General features: G+C 34.9%; 2 long non-coding RNA genes across 2 annotated transcripts; both read left to right on the top strand.

The window, feature by feature from the left end:
* The first annotated feature begins 14662 nt into the window (after positions 1 to 14662).
* LOC125242341 lies at positions 14663 to 15813 on the top strand. The gene is made up of 3 exons (XR_007178848.1): positions 14663 to 15110; positions 15188 to 15273; positions 15366 to 15813. It is a non-coding gene; the product is annotated as an uncharacterized LOC125242341 (long non-coding RNA).
* Positions 15814 to 16969: 1156 nt separating this feature from the next.
* Positions 16970 to 18870, top strand: LOC125242340. Its single transcript, XR_007178847.1, has 3 exons — positions 16970 to 18166; positions 18244 to 18329; positions 18423 to 18870. It is a non-coding gene; the product is annotated as an uncharacterized LOC125242340 (long non-coding RNA).
* The last annotated feature ends 1280 nt before the right edge of the window (positions 18871 to 20150 follow it).

The following is a 20150-nucleotide window of genomic DNA, read 5'->3' as shown; positions in this document are numbered from 1 at the left end:
ATTATGTATATTCGACGATTAAATATGTCCGGAAATGTGGACAAACAAGGATAGCAAAGGGAGAGCAAAACCAAACAGCTGGAAGCCGTATTAGTAAAATAAACATGAATGTTAGTATGTAGTTTTTGTATATAATAGTTTTAGTAGGTATAGTCATGTCACATAAATAATATACAAACGTGTGCAAAAAAACTATTATATTTGTTTATTCACAAGAGTAGACTTAAACAATAAAGAACAAGAACAAAGAAACATGTCTACTTAGGCTGTTGGACTCCTAAAAGGTCGTACAAGATGGTGGAATTTTGTTTCAATATAACAAATAATTTCATAAGAATAAACACCTGCGTTCTGTAATATTGCATTATAAAAACGTGTTTCTTGGTCAAATTATGTATGATTATGATACCCCATAATCTGCGATATTTTCCCCTCGTCCATCTTTACAATTGCTTGACAACGCAATCTGCAATATTTGGAGCAACGATAGGTAGTTTTGCTGTACCTGGAGAACGTGAAACCATTCACCAACAACAGAGGGCGCCCTGTGCCTCGCGATATCATCGTGTATGTCAAACCTGGACAGAAATATATTTGAAACAAGGGTAATTACCTAGAGGCCGTCTATTGCAGTAATTTAAATATAAATTAAAACATCATAGTTATTGTTATAGTTACGAGATATCAATTATGATGATAATTGCCATACTTGCAAAAGCCATACATTCCACAATATGTTGTAAGAAGGTACGAAATTTGATAAAATAAGAATAGTTGAGTAATGGCTCAACAAAGGAAATAATGCAATGAAAACAATGCTCACCACATTTCAATATATATTTTTAGTAATGCTATTTTCAGCATACAAACAGCTTTGGTCTATTTAGAATTAAGAACTAAATTTACTGCTTAAACATAGAAGTTATAGAGTATACAGTACCGGTCAAAAATTTAAGTTCACTCCTTGTTTTCAGTACAATTGACTGCTTTAGAGAGATAGTTTTTTGTAGTTCAGACGTCAAAATTTGTTTCGTAAACAATGTATATTTTTTAACCGCCTTCCAAATCTCAAAGGAAGGGGTTTTCAATTCGTCTGTATTTTTTTTTTAATGTTTGTTCCTCGATATCTCCGTCGTTACTGGACCGATTTTGAATTTTTTTTTTTTGTTGAATGTATATGCATACAGATTGGTCCCATTTTTCTCAGAACCCAGTTCTGATGATGGGATCCTGGAGAAATCGAGGGAACTCCTCAAATCTGAACGGCACACTTATAGTGACTTTGGTATTTTTATAAGAACAGCATGCACTTACGTCCAGAACAGTGACATTTGGTGCAGTGGAACTGCTGATGATGGTTAGAACGGAACTCCTCAAATCTGAACGGCACACTTATAGTGACTTTGGTATTTTTATAAGAACAGCATGCACTTACGTCCAGAACAGTGACATTTGGTGCAGTGGAACTGCTGATGAAGAGTGAGCCACCCCTGGTTAGAGTTCCGTTCTGATAATCATTCTCATCTGTAAGTACTTCAGAATCATCCAGATTTCAAAATTGGTTCGGAAATGACGGAGATATCGAATAACAAACATTAAAAAATATACAGACGAATTGATAACATAATCCAACATTTGAAAGTATTTATCACCAGAACCCCAAAGGAAGGCGGTTTTTTTTTCTTAAAAATTATTTAACATCTGTTTCCCTCAAATCTTATAGGCTAAATAATTATTTGGCCTATATTATCTGGCTAAAACTGTGTTTCGTGTAAAGATGTGTCTCAATTAGTGGCAAAGGCAAGGCCATAAATATAACTAGCATTTTGCCGTCATGTTTATTAGATTTTAGTGAAAGAAAGGTACGTGAATTGTGTCTAACTAGTAAAACAAAGCTCCACAAAACAATAAATATAAGTTGAAAACATATTTCGACTACCAAACCGAAGATAATTATCGTACAAAAGTACTCATTTGTACCGAAATCAAAGGGTGAACTCAAACTTTTGACCGGTACTGTAAGTTATAGACATACAAAGCAACATCATACAATAATAGAAAACACGTTACAATTAGGCAATAGTGGCCATTCAAAAAATAATGTTTATCAACAACAATTCTTTCTAGAAACGGTTTTCATAGTGTCCTTAACGAAATCATATTTATATTATGAGCATATGGTTTACATCGATAATTCATACAATACAATTAAAGAAATAAAATCAGAGCGACGAAACGTTTACATTTACGTGTCTTTACGTTTTTAAAGACACTTCTTGATTATCTTGTTGTACCCCGCTGTCGTAAAGATGAACCAGAATCCCACCAGAACCCGCGTTCTCAGTTGAAATTTCTCATTTTTCATCAATGTTCCAACCTGATCTTTTAATTTAAATCGCTATGTTGAATTGCATAGAGGAACGTACTTGCCTTACATCACATGACATTTAAGAACCCTGCTTAGTAAAAAAGAAAAATGTTCCGTCACTAGCAATATAATACTTCATAGCAACATGATTATGGTCCCCTCTGAGTAACACCATTTCTCCATTCTCTTCCAGTTTGACACATGCCTTGCAACGGAATTTCGGGTCAGAGTATTTCGAACAATAGTACAAGTTACTGCTGTATTTAGAAAACGTGAATTTGTCATTAATCATGAGTAAAGATTTCCCTCGAGATGTTTTTATCATCTTGAATGACAGTTCTGAAATAAAAGTTATTTTTAACGAATTGTATGAATAGCGTTTGCGTTAAAGGTGATGCATTTCGTTAGTCCATTTCAAATCGCATAGTAATAATCCTTATAGTTAGTGACAAAGAATAAAAATAAACTTGAGCGAATGATGAAAAATGAAACGGATAAAACTCAAAATACAAGAAAATATCGAGTGTTTATTACCATTAGCGATACTATAATTCTATTGTAACCACTAATAAAAATAGGTCCAGAAGCCTTAAGAGGGGGTAGAGCAGGGAGAATTTTCAGAATCTGTCAAATTACCCCATTACACACACAAACACCCTTCACTCACACTACCTCAATTTACTGTGAAAGGTCAGTGACCCTTAATTTTTTTCAAGAGTGTTATTTTGAGTTTGTAGTCAACTACTGACCTCCTTTGAGAAATTAAAACTGTAAAAAAGGTAGCATACAAGAAGACAGAGAAAAAATACGCATCATCTAGCTTTCCTTCTCTGTTCATGTCTCATGTGAATTTAATTTACCTAAATATGTAGATAACGTTCCTTATTCAATTGATTGTTTATCTAGGTGTATTTCAAATTACTTTGCACTACATTTTGCGTTACTTTTCTATACTTAGATTAAAAATCGTCAGCCTGCCTATCCCCGCAAACATTATTCAAAGACGTGTGTGAAGGGCTAAAGGCCGATACCTCCAGGCAGACAATTATTATGGTCGCGTGATAAATGATAAAACATCAGCCCTATCACACTATTTGTAAGTGCGATAGGGACGGCCTGATGTTATACCATTTATCGCGCGACCATGATTGCCCTGCCGGTCTTCGGAGGCCTGTGCTGTGCATTACGTATATGCGGGGTGTATTAAAGACTAACAGATAGGTACTTTATTCTTTTTGGTCGTTAGGTTTTTTATCAATTTATCATTTATTTTGATACAAAAATAAAGTATGTGTATAAAATAAAAACCTAATGAATAGAGTACAGCTAGCAGCAGTCAGGTCAGAGACACAAAGAAAGACAGGGAATATCGACGCATATCTTATCTTATCCAATACTGCCATCGCCATCTGCATCAGACTCTTGATCTTACCCAATTTCCGAGTCCCTTCTCTTAATTTCAGTTCCTTGAGTTGAAAATGTTGAAACTCATACTTAGTATTAAATAAACCACAAATACATATAAAAATCACAATATAATTTTAAATTATGGCTTGGGCCCTGTACCAGTTGCAGTCGCTACGTCTGTTAAGCCCCTTGTAGTTTCTTTTAAATGGCTAAATACCTAGATGTCATGTCATACACATCTGTGATGTAACTGAAAATTAAAAAACATCGCTCAGAGATAAGGTTCAAATTAGAATGGCAAAAAATACAGTGCAGTCAAAATACCATCAAAATACGAAAAAGCATATGTCAATGTCAATATCACTGCCGTATGCCGTATTTCAGGCCATAAGGGCTGTTTTCTCAAATATGAAAAAATCTCAAAAGCAGAACTTTAAATAGTATTTTATGCAACAGGCGTTTAAAGGAGATCAAAAAAGACGAGTGGCGTGGGTAACAATTTGAGGCGAAGCCGAAAATTGTTATTAAGACGCCACGAGTATTTTTTGACTCAGTTAAACACCGTTGCATACAATACTTTTTTTACGACCATGCACTTAGTTTTTAATAGGTTTCTTGAATAACTTTCGTGAAATTCACACTGTTTCCTGTATTTTGACGCAAAGGTTTGCACTGTCAGCTCAGCTGCCCAAAGCCTTCCCGCGCACGCGCGCCGTATCGTTATAAAGCGTTGCCATGGTTACAGAGCCAAACAATGCGTTTTCAATTTTTTCGATACTGCGCGCATGCGCGGAAAGTCGGCGGACACTGGCTTTGGGGAATAGACTTTTATGTAGGGTTTTAAAGATCTATGCACGACCCTGTAAATGACGAATAATACATAGTTCGGGAGTAGAAAAAAGACTTTCTAGGAAAATTATTTTGAACTTGATAGGTAGAACAATTTTTAAAAGTTGTACAAAAAAAATCTGAACTAAGTTTGTAACTATATGAAAAGTATTTTTTATCTTAGATTGCATATTTTATATGCATATTATCGTAACGAATTTTCTTTCAAATAAAAAGAGAATTATTAGAATAGGTTGACGGTGTCTACCGTAAACTAGGGTTACATTGACCAATTTGGGAATTTAAACTTCTCTTTAATGGGTATTTTTACCTATTAAATGTAGGAGTTAGAGAAGTATAAATTCCAAAATTGGTCAACGTAACGTAACTAAGGAAGAAAAAAAATGGGACCACCAACTTTTAAAAAAAAAATGGTTCGCAGTCAAATATTACAACTCTTTAACACTATTTTGGGGTTACTTTGATCAAGAATAAAAATTAACATACATACATACATACAATCACGCCTGTATCCCATAAAGGGGTAGGCAGAGCACATGAAACTAACATCTTCGAAAAACCAACTTTATTTGCAATTATTTCAATATTTATCACAAGAAGCGATCAAATTATCAGCCTCAACAAGTACCGTGACAAAATCAGACAATAATTAACTATGTGTCATTATGGTCAATGTTACCCCATGCAAGTGATCAAAGACACCCCACAGAGTAAATCATTAAAGTCGCCGTCAATAGAACTTGTGAACAATGTAAACAAACCTTGTAGTCAAAATGTCTTTAATTTCCATTCTAACTCCTCAGATACTGAATCCGTGTGTAATTTAATCAATTCATATCACATATTATGATCCTCAACCTTCAAAATAATGAAATTGTGCTAAAATATTGATATTTTATATAATGGTTTGTTTACATTGTTGACAATTTCTATTGACAACGATTTTAGTAGTAAATACCTAGTTTGACTTTATGATACAAAATTCAATACAATGGTATAGCTGAACACATTTCTGGCAACCTAATATTCACTGTGAACCTTTTACTTTAATACCCACTACGTTAGTTTAGAAGTTTATTTAAACATGAAAAATAGCAACAAACTATGCTTATATTTTGACATCCGCACTGCCCACGACCATACTTACTTATTCACCGCGTCAGAGCACCATCTAACTATAAAGGTTGGTTAAGGGTTATCATAATATGTGTAGATTTCATTACCGACCACTCATAACATATTAAATCCTTATATTTTGGTAAAATAAATATAATTTGCTCGTGACAGGTCATATTTTGTTCGCAATCCGAAAGAGTCAACCCTTTTCCCTATTCACCCCCGTCCCGACCCTATTCACTCCAACGTTAGGGTGAGCGAAAATTACTAAATAAAACGACATATTTTCAAAGACAAACCGAAGTTCACACTGCCGGAAGATTTTTTGTGTAAAAAATTAGCATGGCACATATAAAAAAACTGCTATCGACGTTCAAAAGTCGGTTTTGGCCCTATTCACCATAAATTACGTTAGGTATACCCGTTCCGACCCCTAAACCCAAAATCTTCAGAAAACGATGTACTATGTAGCCCAATTTTATTTGGTATTTTGGAGGTAGCTAGTAAAAATAATTTAGTTTTTTTTTTTTTTTTTTTTAATTATAAATGGGCTTACTCTAACAATTGTGCGAAAATAGATTCTCATTTGGCCGGTTTTTTTAACCTGGCCTGGTGGCCTAGTGGTAATAACGTTAGCTGCGTAAGCTGAAGACCCGGGTTCGATTCCCGGCTCAGCCACCGTGGGCCTTGTCGTTTTTTCTTTCGTGTATGATATCTATTTCAATATATGTATGTGAACACTTTATTGTACATAAGACAAGTTAGGAAATAAAAATACAGTAAAGTTATGATGTACAAAGGCGAACTTATCCCTATAAGGGATCTCTTCCAACCTTTGAGCGAATTGAAAATTTATTATTTATATAAACTTGAAAAAGATCAAATCAAAAATGATTCAATAAAATAATTTTATTTCTTCCCTAGTTGTATAGTTTCATACTAGGGTTGCAAAAAAACGGTTTTTTTTCTGGCTTGAAAAAAAACATGAAAAAAAACCGTGAAAAAAAACAGTTTTTTTTCTGGAGTATGTTTTTTTCTAAAGTACGAAATCTCAAAATTTGCAAAGTAGTTAATACTTTTATACGGTTTTTTAGACTTAATGTTAACTATTAAACGAATTTAATCAAATAACTTTAATTTCTGGTCTTTTAAAAGTCACATTTACGAAATCTGTAGTTGGTAGTTATCACTATTTACTGTTGGAAACACCACCGCCTCTTCACGCTACACGCAGCATCGGGGATTCCCCAATAAACGTTTGTATACTGAATGTTAATTGAATTAAAATGTACGTTATTGTTATTGAAACACGTTACAACTCACGAAAAACCGTTATTGTTGTATTATTTGTTCATCTGAAAAAAAAAACCATATTTAGAAAAAAAACCATGGTGCTCGGTTTTTTTCCATGTTTTTTTTTCACAATTCTGAAAAAAAACATTTGGTTTTTTTTCTATTTACAACCCTATTTCATACTTATGATTTTTATTTTAAAGTAATCCGTCTATATTATAGCAACCATGGGTGATTTTTGCGGACTTAAGTAGAAACGTGGAGGTAGACAGAAGTGTGATTAACATTTCTAAGTGTTAATTTCTTGTATCTAGTCTAACTACGAAGCAATACATTGACGTATAAATTGCGTCCATATACAGAGAGGTCATTCATAAAAATACCACTTTAGGTAAGTTATATATATTTTATACAATGTGACAAGCATTGACCACACATCCCAATTCACCCCTCTTCCGACCCTAATCAGCCCCTTCGTAAACCTATTCACCCCCTTTGCGACCCGATTCCCCCCATTCCTGATCCCATTCACCCCTCAGGCCACGGATATTTATTCATCCCGTAAAAATTCCCCAACACAGTCGCTTTCTTCATGAAAACCATTATAAAAATGAAAATATGTCTTATGATTTTCTGTTATTTATACATAAACTTTAGAAGTGTATACACATTCAAAAGGATAATGAACGATTAAAATGAGTAAAAATCCAATAAATTTGAACGTCAACTTTGACAGACATGAAACTGTAAATAAAAATGTGTGGCTTGCACATTTTCACTGTAATTATATTCACATATTTTTTTTTAGTAACATATTGTGTATAATACTTTTCACTCAACAGATAACTGTTATTGGCCTAAGACTATGTAAAAATACCTATGTAAGTTGAATATTTACGGCTGTTGTCCTAAATACAAATAATAATAATAGTAAAAAAACATAATATATTATTTTCCTACTTTGATTACGGAAAATAGAAGGAATATGTCAAGAAATATAATAACATTATATACCCCCGGAACCCTTTTCACCCCAAATTACGGTATTTATTAAATTGTCATTATGTAAAATGTCGGAAACTACGGAACCCTACACTGACGCGCTCTTGGTCGGTTTTTCTTCTTAATGCTATGTAAGAGATAATAAAAAATTACACCTCCCAATTTATAATGTTTTTTTTGCAAAAAAAATATTTATTGCTCTCCGAGACATTTCTAAAAACCCCTGACTCAATGGGGATACGACGTTTCATAACAGAGTTCCTATGATCACCTTTCTGCTCCATCATCAGATTAGCTCCATGATACCATAATATTGCATTGTCATTTGATTTACATATGTGTGCAAAATTTCAGCTCAATTGGAAACCGGAAAGTGGGTCAAATTTAGCTTCTACGTTTTGACTCAAACTAACATCTACTAACAAGGCAAGTTGAATAAAAGCTTGTACCTATAAAGGCTTCTGATACTAGATTTGCAATAAGTTTACTTGTCATAATTTAAGAACAGATGAGACAGACATATCCAATGACACAAGTCTATAGAGGTACCGTTTTTGTGAACTGTCAAATCACCTCATACAATTTACGGCTGTAAGGCAACCAGGTAGGGTTTATTATTGCACTTTAATTACATATTAATGATTTCTAGCCCGTAAGATATATATTTGGATAGATATTTATGCGGGTGAGAGTGTAATTTAGGTTTTTATAAAGAATCAAATATTTTTAAGCTACCCGATCAGATATCTGATGTATGCGGATAAGGACCCTCCCACATCTACCGTCTTGCGATCGTAGCGTCGGGCCAACTGTATGGCCGCGCTGACGCGGCGTCTTTTTCCATACAGTTGGCCCGACGTCTCGCGAGCGTATAGCGTCGGGCCAACTGTATGGAAAAAGACGCCGCGTCAGCGCGGCCATACAGTTGGCCCGACGCTATACGCTCGCGAGACGCTAGAAAGAGAGACGATGTTTTTGCCGGTCACGGAGCATCACAAATTTTTGCCGGGAACATGTCGTCATATACTTATGGCCCCCTATAGAAAATCAGATATTTTTGCACGGCTGTTCATAGTCATTTATGCTGGTCACCAGCTGGTGTTCCATGAATATTTGGTCTAGTTGAGTGGAGAAGTGCCATTCAAAACAAGCGCTTTGTAAACAACGATGTATTTAGGTGATTTATAATTATTATTGTTTTCAACTTACGGTTACGTGTTCGCGGTATGCACAAAGTAAATCTTTAATGAAATTGAGTCATTTTTTATATACACAATTAAATTTGAACCAAAAGCAAGACCTATACCCGCTCGCATTCCCCTTTTTTCTATTCTAAATAAGAATCGATTAAAACGTATCTGAATATGTATGAATAAATTAAATTGTAATTGTTTACATACAACCTGTGAAGTTTGGTTGACAAAATTTGACGTAGGTACTGTCATATATATTTTTAAAATGACGTACTGTTAATACCAGCGTAATGAAAATGTATTCCAATGAGTAAAACAAAACATGAAACTTTTTTCAATTTAACCGAACTAGAATGAAATCATTTATACTCATTCGGTTGTGTTCGTTATTTTCTTTAATAATGTGATATATTTTTATTTATTTTTTATGCACAAGCCATGCACCTTTAAATTTTAAATGAGATTGGATCTCCACCTGACATATTTGATTTACCCTATTTATTTTGAGCACAGTTTTACACTGGTATGGTTTTTCGTGTACGTACACCATTTTCTGTCAAAATATTTGTCAAATTTAATTGTCAACGCGGAGCGACCGGCGACACGTCTGCCTCCGATGAGCCGCTCACGGCATCTAATCGAAAGGAGAATTCTGACAGCAATGGCGAATGTATGGAAATTTTACGATAGTTTAAATTTAAGGTAAAATTTCTTTGTTGCCTTTGAGAGGAAAAATATAAAAAACCTCAAAACTTCTAGTCCATTTATCTGGCTTTTAGAATCACTTAATGTTATAACTAAAGTATTGAATTTTTTTAACAAAGTTTACTAAACGGCGACATACGTTTTTCTCATTTTAGGTCAACTTTGCGTGGGTTTATTTATTATACCTTTAATAATTAGAGATTCTGAATAGTCAAAAGTTGTAGACACACTCTTTAAGATAATAACTCCATTTATTTTATTTCATTTAATTTAGAAATGTGAGCAGCATTTGTTAAACGCCGAATGCACTTTTCGAGGATTTCGTACGACCCCCTCTTAAAGCTTTACATAGACTCCATCTCTTGTAACAGAATAGTTCGGAGCTAGGTGGTTGTGGTTTTCCCTCACTAGAACTATTTGACCTTTATCGTTCAATTTAACACAAGCCGAGCATTTCAGAGTGGAATATTTAGAGCAGTAATACATGTGTTTGTGGTATCTAGAAAAGGTGTATCCATTCAACATCATCAGGAATTTTCCACGGAGTGTTTTTATCATCTCATAGTGAAGTCCTGAAATAATAAAAGTGGAATGCATTGCAATTTGGCATGAGTAAAATAGTATTCTTAATTTCACTATTATCTCTTCAAAGATACATCTACAGTAAGGTATTCTATATACCTATTTTATATATGTTGATGGTTCCTTGTGCAGTAGGTATTAAACCTTCTAACTATACACCATCATTATCATACATCAGAAAAATAATAGACTGATAACAAATTTTACAAATAACAAACTCAATAACTATGAAAGGTTTATAATCACATCAAGAAATTATTTATTGATTGACACATACATTTTTTTCCAAGACAAATGCCACCTCATGCCCTCTTAGGGACCGGCCACATCAGACCGTTGCGTGTCTCGGGGCGCGCAAAGGGCGTCCGCGCCACGCCACCTGAGTGTAATTCCAAGACAAATGCCACCTCATGTCCTCTTAAGGATGCTATTATTACAAATGCTCAGCTTAATAATGTATTTTGACAACATTTATATTTTTACATATGTACCGTCAGTCACTAGATATTTCGGCGGCGGGTGGTTATGGTCTCCCTTAATCGAAGTGATTATTCCATCAACCATCTTGACAGTAACTTTACAATTGAGTGTAGTATATTTGGAACAATGATACGTGAAATTGCTATATTTAGAAAATGTATAGTTGTTGACCATTAGAAGCGGTCTTCCTCGAGGATTCGGTATCATTTTATAAGATAATCCTGTAACAAATGAAATGTGTAAAACTTGCACATTTATTGTACTTTAAACGAACTTAAAACACTTAATAGAAATTATATATGTGTTTAGTAAAACGTCCTTCTTTGTCGATTGCTAGATATAAAGCCGCTTTGTCAGTTTATTCATATAAAGATTCAAGCAAATCTCGTCTTTATCGTAAGCGATTAACAATAAATAATGTGTATGCAAGTATAGAAACCTCCCTTTCAACTTGCCAGTTAAAATTCAGCCCGGCTCATTTTTCAAACGTCCCATCCCTCCATTTTCATCTACCTGAAGCTTCACACCAGCGGGTTATTTTTGGGTAGTAGTCTCTCCTGGATCGATCTTTATAAGCTTTTCGAGTGGGATGGCATACGTTGGTGCCGTTGGTGGTGGTGGATGGTTATGCTCATCTTTCAAAAGAACAATTCTTCCATCCTCATCTAGTTTCACACTTGCCTTACATTTAGAGCGAGTATGTTTTGAGCAGTAATATCGTTTGGATGGCTCCTTATAGGAGTACGTAAAGCCGTTCAACATCAGAAGTGGGACTTTGCCGCGGGTGTTCGGTACGAAGCTGTACGCTAAGTCATCTGAAACCAAATTATTATTAAAGAACAAGCACAAGATAACTGGCATTGAGATGATTAAATGTAATGCAGTTGTAGTATCGTGTTTAAAGCTATAGCGCCTATTGCTTGTTTATAGTTTTTATTTTTTAAATTTATAGCAATTACTGCTTTTTTTATTTTTAATATTTATCTTTGAATCTATTTTAACTTAATTGAAGGAATAATAGATGAAAAAACAACACTATCATGTCTTAATTTTATTAGTACGTTTAATAAATTGATAAAAGTACATAAATAATTGCATCCATAATTCATATCTAAACAAATTCGACCTAATAATAATTAAAAAGACAGCTTTCTATTCACATCTCACGTTCAATATCATTGTTTCACACTTTATTCTGATCTGTCTTTGTTCACGATATTTTCATAAGTCTACTTACATTCAACCAATATTTAACTTGACAAGTTGCATTACCAAGCGCAATAATCAATTCTTTTATTCAATATTTCAATATACACAGTAAATATACACACTAATAGCAAATTTTGAAACTGTACTTGTGTGTTTAAGGTACTAATAGCTTAATTTTTCTTAGGAAATAACAAAATAAGTCTAAGTATTAATAAATGTCAACTACTGCTAAGCAGTTGCATTACTGTTGCGATGATTCCTTGATTTATTGAATCGCCACAGTAATGCGGTGCGGAATTGGGGATCCACACTCATTTTATAAAAGGCGTTGACAAGCAAGTAGCCATATTTTTAAATGAAAGGAAAAATTCACACCTCCGGCAGGACTCGAACCTGCGGCCTTGCCGTGGCCAGAGGTTCCATTCTTCCTAATATCGCTCGCAGACGTTTCTGCATGATAAAAAACAAATTTAAGCAAGTAGCAGTTAAAGTCGTATTCGTTGTTGTCGGTGCCGCCTTTATATCACCACTGTCAATATATGCTACAATTCTTCATTCGATACACTAATATCACCTTATGAGATAAACATTTCAAGCTTTCAGCTTCAAAGTGTTCATTTCATCGAAATATAATCGACAACGCTCGGCGCATAATATTCCGACGGCGGATGATTATGAGTTTCCTTGAGAGAAATATACTGCCATTGGGATCCAATTTGACCGAGGCTCTGCATTTCATCCGTGATTGTTTGGAACACACGTATTGCTTGGCTTGTTTTCTGAAGTAGTACGTGAAGCCGTTGAGAAGCATAACTGGCTTTCCTTTGCGGCTTAAAATCATTTCGTAACCTGAAACGTGAGAATATGTGATTTACAATCAGTCGAAGCTAATATTTTCAGTGCTGTGATACGCTAAAAATGGGCGAGTTGTAATTACGACAAATAAGTTCTCGTGAGAGACAACACACCGTTTGCTTGCACGTCTACAACATTTTATATTTAGGATTGAAACAGAAGCATAGCATCCTGAGAAGCGTAATTTATTTTTCCCCTCACTAGCTCGGAAACACGTGTTTTGTCCTTTAATACCAGCGGGTAAAAACGCATTTTATCCACTAGTGGGTAAAGTAATTTGACCTTGAATAAAGTCAAATTAACTGCTTTAAAATTGATAAAAATAGATGAATCTAGTAATAAAGATGATTTACCACCTGTGGAACCACTGGAAGCAGTGATAAACGCATTTTTTGTGTTGTAGTTTCCTCGCTATAGTGAGGGGAAAAGTTTTGTGTTACACTCGGGTGCAAATGTATTTTACTTCTCGTGTGTTAAAATACAATTTTGCCCCCTTGTATAACAAATAACTATTTTTCTGTCCTATTACAATAGATTGATGAAATTGATGCAATCTAATTAGCTGGTTTGATCAACTTGTCTACAAAAAATGAAAAGCTGAATAAAAATATTTTGTTTTATTTATTGCCCAAAAATTGAGCATGATTAACAATAATTATATTTTTAAAATACTATAAACGACGATTTCAGTTTAACTGTCCATCAATGATATCTTCAATAAGAATTTTCTGTGATACAATTATTTATGGATAGCATAAATAAAAACCAGTCTTTATAGAAAACACGTAATTTTCATAACCATACTAACTAAACCTATATGTAATAGTTTCTCACTTTCGCGTTGTCTAGTACTAATCAGTGATTTTATTGACCTAACTACGTCATAGGTAATTGACGGGTTGAATTTATTTTTAACTGCGAACATAAACCCCAGTTCTCGTCAAACGATACTGAGGTGGGGGATGATTATGCTCTTCTTTCATAGCCCTGATCCTACCATAAGCGTCCAGCCTGACAGTGGACTTGCACAGCAACCTCGACTGTTTAGAGCATATGAAGCAGTTCTTCTGTCTTTTGTAGTAATATGTGAAGCCGTGAAGGAGCATGAGCTCTTTGCCGTCTGCTGTTCGTATCATTTGGTATTCTGAAAACAGGGTTTGTAAAAGATTAGAGTAGACTTATTTTCAATGTGTTTATCTGACCATGATAGCGAATGAATGCATTCGGTAGACCCACGAGATGTATCTATTTAGCCCATAGTTATAGGTAGTTATGGTTAATATAGCTATGGACATGGCATGAATATAGTAGCAAATTGTAGTGAAACGGCGTCAGTCTTACTACATATTTTCACAAATTTTGAGCGACGAAGAAAAAGAGAAATATTGCAAATTGTTATGTTCGGAAATTACAAACTACAAGAAATAATTGTGTTTCCGCAGATGCCACTAACATCTGCAAGAATCATGATATGAACTAATTGCAGGTACTTTTTAAAAGTGACAAAGAAAACAAGCAGTACTTCGTCACGCTTTATTTATAGTATAAACAGTCTTACGTAAATTGGATACCCTAACTAAAACAAAAATGTTGATGATGTAACAATATTTTTTCAAACCTCGTAGGTATATTTTTATTTAGCTGATATTATACTCAAGTAACTATTGGTTTCGTACAGGCAGAGCCATCTATCGGCAGGATTGTATTGATAACCCAGTTTGCTGTTAGCTAGAATGACAAAAGATGGCGTGTCGATCGTCGTTAATTTATTTCCTTCCAAAATCCCTTTTGAATTTTCATTTATTAAAAATAAAACTCAATTTATTATTGTATTGTTAGTTTTCGTTCCTTTTTGGAAATATTTTATTACCCTCTTTAAGACAGAAGTTAAAGTTGTTGTCTATAGGCGAATGCATCTCGTCACGTATCTGTGGGCCGAGCTGTCAGCCGACACTTTGCATATTGGAAAGGATGTAGACGGGTGGTTTTCAAATTCTTCAGGGCCAATGCGCCACATTCTAATTTTTAAATCGCGAATTAATCGCATAATCGTAAGTATTTTCTTCCATATTCGAATGCAGTTTGTTGTGTTACGTTCAGTGCTAATTCTTGTGTCCATTATTTTCAGATGATTTTAATTTTATAAAATTACTGAGGACCCCTTCCATTGACATGATTGCACGGAACCACAAGCCGGCTTCTTTTCTGGAATGGGTACGTTTCACATTCGTTCGAGTAATATTTTAACCCTCGCTAAGGGTTGGTGGAAGCCTCAGGGTCATTGTTTTTTTTTAAACCTATTTCAGGTCCTCAGATTTGGAGGTTAACGTTCGAAGACAGAGCAGAGCTGATGCTTCCCGAGCCTGGACCGGTGGACAGGAGGCTGTGGCGATCGGTATGGAAGAGCTCCCATTCCGTGGCTGCAGCGGCCACCTCTCCTCAATTCGGTTAGACGTCCCCCAAGGTCAGAGCGTTCCTCGTTTATTTTTTAAAAAAGGCGCCCAACATAAATTAATTTTTTAATTAATAATTTACCTTTTACCCGGTCTTCCAGTACCAGAACTACTGACTCACCCCTATGCTCTAAATTTTAGGTATTTGTTTTTTTTTTAAGTAAATAGACTGAGCTAGCGATATAATTTATAATAAGGGTAGTTTCATTGCCTACCAGTTAGGCGTTACTAAGTAGTGTATTATTACTTTCGAAATTATTTTCAAAAAGTAAGTTAATTAAAAAGTTATTTTCTATATAAATACCTAGTTTACTTTATTTACCCTTAGGTAATCCCCAAAATTGTAACAGTGGCAGCCCTACGTGTGGCTTTAGAGAGTTCAGACTGGAAGACCGTTGGTTGCGTAGGTACCTATTTATAAATTTTCTTAAACATAGTATTGGTGATTATTTACATACCTACCTAAGATTGTTGGCAAAATCAATTCCTTACTAAAAATAAAGGAAAGGTTTCCGTATTACTTTCTTTGTGTGTTAAATGTATAGTACCATATAAATAGATAATTATTACCTCTTGTTAGTTGGTGGGTACCAAATCTGGTTATTTTTATTCATTGCCAACAGTACTATATCTACCTACAAAACCATTTTGTCTCTTTATATTAGTGAAAAGTAAGAAAAATTTGCTTGTATTTAATTCTGAATAGTACCAAACGCTTGGTACCTACTGCATTTTGTAATTCGTAAATCAGGATTTTTTTTTACATTTTGATGTGAAAGGTGTGACTAGCAAATTAACTTTATTTTATATTGTATTTAACTAGACTACATATTTTTCTAGAAGGTGGTTAATTTTAATTGTTCATAGTTCTTACCTAATGATAATAGTTGAAGTAATTTAAAGTACCTACAGCCAGTCGTAATAATTGGTGTCTTGTTTTTCTAAATTACCTATTTTATTCTTCCTACCTTAACGATATTGAAGTTGGTGTTGTAAATTTAGTACAAATATTTATGTAGGTATTTTAATTGAGTTTTACTACATAAAGTTAAACATGTAAAGAGCATACAGGGTGATTAGAAAAAAAAAATTAATAATAATAATTTAACCTAACTTTTATATTTAAATAATTGGGTGATTGTTTGGACCTTTTATTATTTAAATTAGTCCAGCGTGCACATTTAATATTTTTCGTGGGTTTCCTTTGTGGTTGAAAATACTTTAGAATAAATATTTTGTTGTGAAAGTGTTCGTGATCTAAGTTGTTTACGAGGCGTTATCTTTATTACCTACTTTCCGGTGGATTAGATTTAACAAGAGTTTTTCCATATTGTTGTTACGTTTAAGGAGTAGGTATTCATTTATTAGCAGTTATCGGTGATAGGTAGTTTTTTTTGTTTTGATGTATAGTAGGCGTTTTTTTCCTTTTATGTGTTGAAAGTGGGAGTTACGTACATTGTGTCCGGATGGTACTAATACGTCCGTACACAAGTATTACCTTTTCGATGTTTGGTGGTGAGTGGACGATTTAAAAGTTCTCTTCACGTAGTTTTCTGGGTGCTGGCGTTTTAAACCAGCATTTCAGCTTCACTGGCTGGTCGGATTCTTGCGGATTTAAACGGAGAATTCTTAATAGCAGTGTTGTACCCTTGTTGATGCTTTGCGATATGACTTAAATCATATGCGTGAACGTTGGCGTTCTTTTGTGTTGTCGGACCGACAGACTTGCGTCGCCTGAGACGCGGTCTGTACAGTCAACCCTTGTACTTATGTCTAATGTTGTGTCGAAACGTTCCGTCTTGTGTCGTACATAGACGCAGCCGGTATATACGCTTCGTTGTTCTGGTGTTATTGTCTGTTCTTTGTATTCTTAGCTGTCACCGATATTTGTTAGGGAAATTTCATTTAGCTATAAGCCGTCTTCCGTTATATCGCTTGGACGTACAGCCCGCTGTCTGGTATAGCTCGCTGTGCCGCCAAGAAATATAGACGATGCGACGTAATGTAGTAATTTGCCTAAAAAAAAAAAAAGGCTATTCTTATCTGGTTTAGTGCGTGGGTTCGATTTGGATGGTTTTTTTGTTATCGATTATAGATTTCGAGTTGTAGCTGTTATATTACCCATATTTCCTGTAGTTTGGAGCTGGGGACCAGCTCAAAATTTTGCCTGCGTCAAAATTTTCTCTGGGGAGGGGAGTACTGTAACAATATTTTTTCAAACCTCGTAGGTATATTTTTATTTAGCTGATATTATACTCAAGTAACTATTGGTTTCGTACAGGCAGAGCCATCTATCGGCAGGATTGTATTGATAACCCAGTTTGCTGTTAGCTAGAATGACAAAAGATGGCGTGTCGATCGTCGTTAATTTATTTCCTTCCAAAATCCCTTTTGAATTTTCATTTATTAAAAATAAAACTCAATTTATTATTGTATTGTTAGTTTTCGTTCCTTTTTGGAAATATTTTATTACCCTCTTTAAGACAGAAGTTAAAGTTGTTGTCTATAGGCGAATGCATCTCGTCACGTATCTGTGGGCCGAGCTGTCAGCCGACACTTTGCATATTGGAAAGGATGTAGACGGGTGGTTTTCAAATTCTTCAGGGCCAATGCGCCACATTCTAATTTTTAAATCGCGAATTAATCGCATAATCGTAAGTATTTTCTTCCATATTCGAATGCAGTTTGTTGTGTTACGTTCAGTGCTAATTCTTGTGTCCATTATTTTCAGATGATTTTAATTTTATAAAATTACTGAGGACCCCTTCCATTGACATGATTGCACGGAACCACAAGCCGGCTTCTTTTCTGGAATGGGTACGTTTCACATTCGTTCGAGTAATATTTTAACCCTCGCTAAGGGTTGGTGGAAGCCTCAGGGTCATTGTTTTTTTTTTAAACCTATTTCAGGTCCTCAGATTTGGAGGTTAACGTTCGAAGACAGAGCAGAGCTGATGCTTCCCGAGCCTGGACCGGTGGACAGGAGGCTGTGGCGATCGGTATGGAAGAGCTCCCATTCCGTGGCTGCAGCGGCCACCTCTCCTCAATTCGGTTAGACGTCCCCCAAGGTCAGAGCGTTCCTCGTTTATTTTTTAAAAAAGGCGCCCAACATAAATTAATTTTTTAATTAATAATTTACCTTTTACCCGGTCTTCCAGTACCAGAACTACTGACTCACCCCTATGCTCTAAATTTTAGGTATTTGTTTTTTTTTTAAGTAAATAGACTGAGCTAGCGATATAATTTATAATAAGGGTAGTTTCATTGCCTACCAGTTAGGCGTTACTAAGTAGTGTATTATTACTTTCGAAATTATTTTCAAAAAGTAAGTTAATTAAAAAGTTATTTTCTATATAAATACCTAGTTTACTTTATTTACCCTTAGGTAATCCCCAAAATTGTAACAATGATGAAACTAAACTATGTCACTCTCATAAAATACTAGTTATCCTTCGTTATGTATGTTGGAGCTCAGTAGTTGTGCTAGATAGTTTTAGAATTACCGCGAACACACAAATGATAGTGTTGACGAGTGTAGAAGTTCCACTACACCAACAGATACTTCCCATCCGCAGTAATCATGTATTTGGGCGGCGGATGGTTATGTTCCCCTCTGACGTCGAAGATGGAGCCATCGGCGTTGAGTCTCACGGTAGACTTGCAGCTCAAGCTGGACAACTTGGAGCACACGTAGCGCCTGCCGTTTTTGAAATAATATGTGTATTCGTTGAACAGCAACAATTTCTTGCCGTTCGCTGTAGGAATTATTTTATAACCTGAAATAAAGTAGGTAATCAAAATGAGCTTTTTACCTTCTTGGTCACCTGCATTTGCAACATCTTTGGATACAAAGTTAGATAAAGTAAGACACATTGTCGCAAGAGAAACAATTAAAGAGAATCTTCAAATCCTCATACCATTCTTCTCTTGCTTCGATGAAAATTAGGACTGTTTATGTAACTGACCATGACCTGATATAGGTACATTTTTTCATAACACAGTCCCAAATATACAAGAAAAGTTCAGTTTGCTATCGACAAATGAATTTATTTCATAACATTATTTTACAATTATTTTGCAATATTATGTTTAAGTAACATCAATATTACCTAATACTTAATTGAAATATATATCTATAATTATGTACTTTTGAGTCCGATATTTGTGCTAATATTTACAATAAAATCCTTCCCCAATAACTTATTATATTAATTATTTTAATTAGAGTATTGAGACCATTAATGACGCACATTACAGAGGATGCAAATTAGGCGAAATTGTGGTCATCCCTCAAAGAAATTATAGCCCCGGTGCCGTTCAAGATAACCTGAATTTGCTTGATGACCAAGAACAAGAAGCATTAGTAACTGCCCTTATGATATTAAGCAGCAGTTGAACTTTTAAAATATACACTATATTTTCGTGTATTTTCCGTTAGTGAGCACGTATTTCGGGGGCGGGTGGTTATGCTCGCCTCTCAAAGACATGATAACACCGTGTCCGTTCAAGTATATGCTTGACTTGCACCTGATGGTCGAAAACTTGGAGCAGTAATAACTGTACTTGCTGTTCTTGTGGTAGGTGTACCCGTTGTACAATATCAGCGGGGTGCCGCGGCTGGAGTATACTATTTTGTAA

This window comes from Leguminivora glycinivorella, chromosome 2 (genome assembly GCF_023078275.1).
Source record: "Leguminivora glycinivorella isolate SPB_JAAS2020 chromosome 2, LegGlyc_1.1, whole genome shotgun sequence".
Taxonomy (NCBI): Eukaryota; Metazoa; Arthropoda; class Insecta; order Lepidoptera; family Tortricidae; genus Leguminivora; species Leguminivora glycinivorella.
This window is presented reverse-complemented; position numbering and strand designations above follow the sequence as displayed.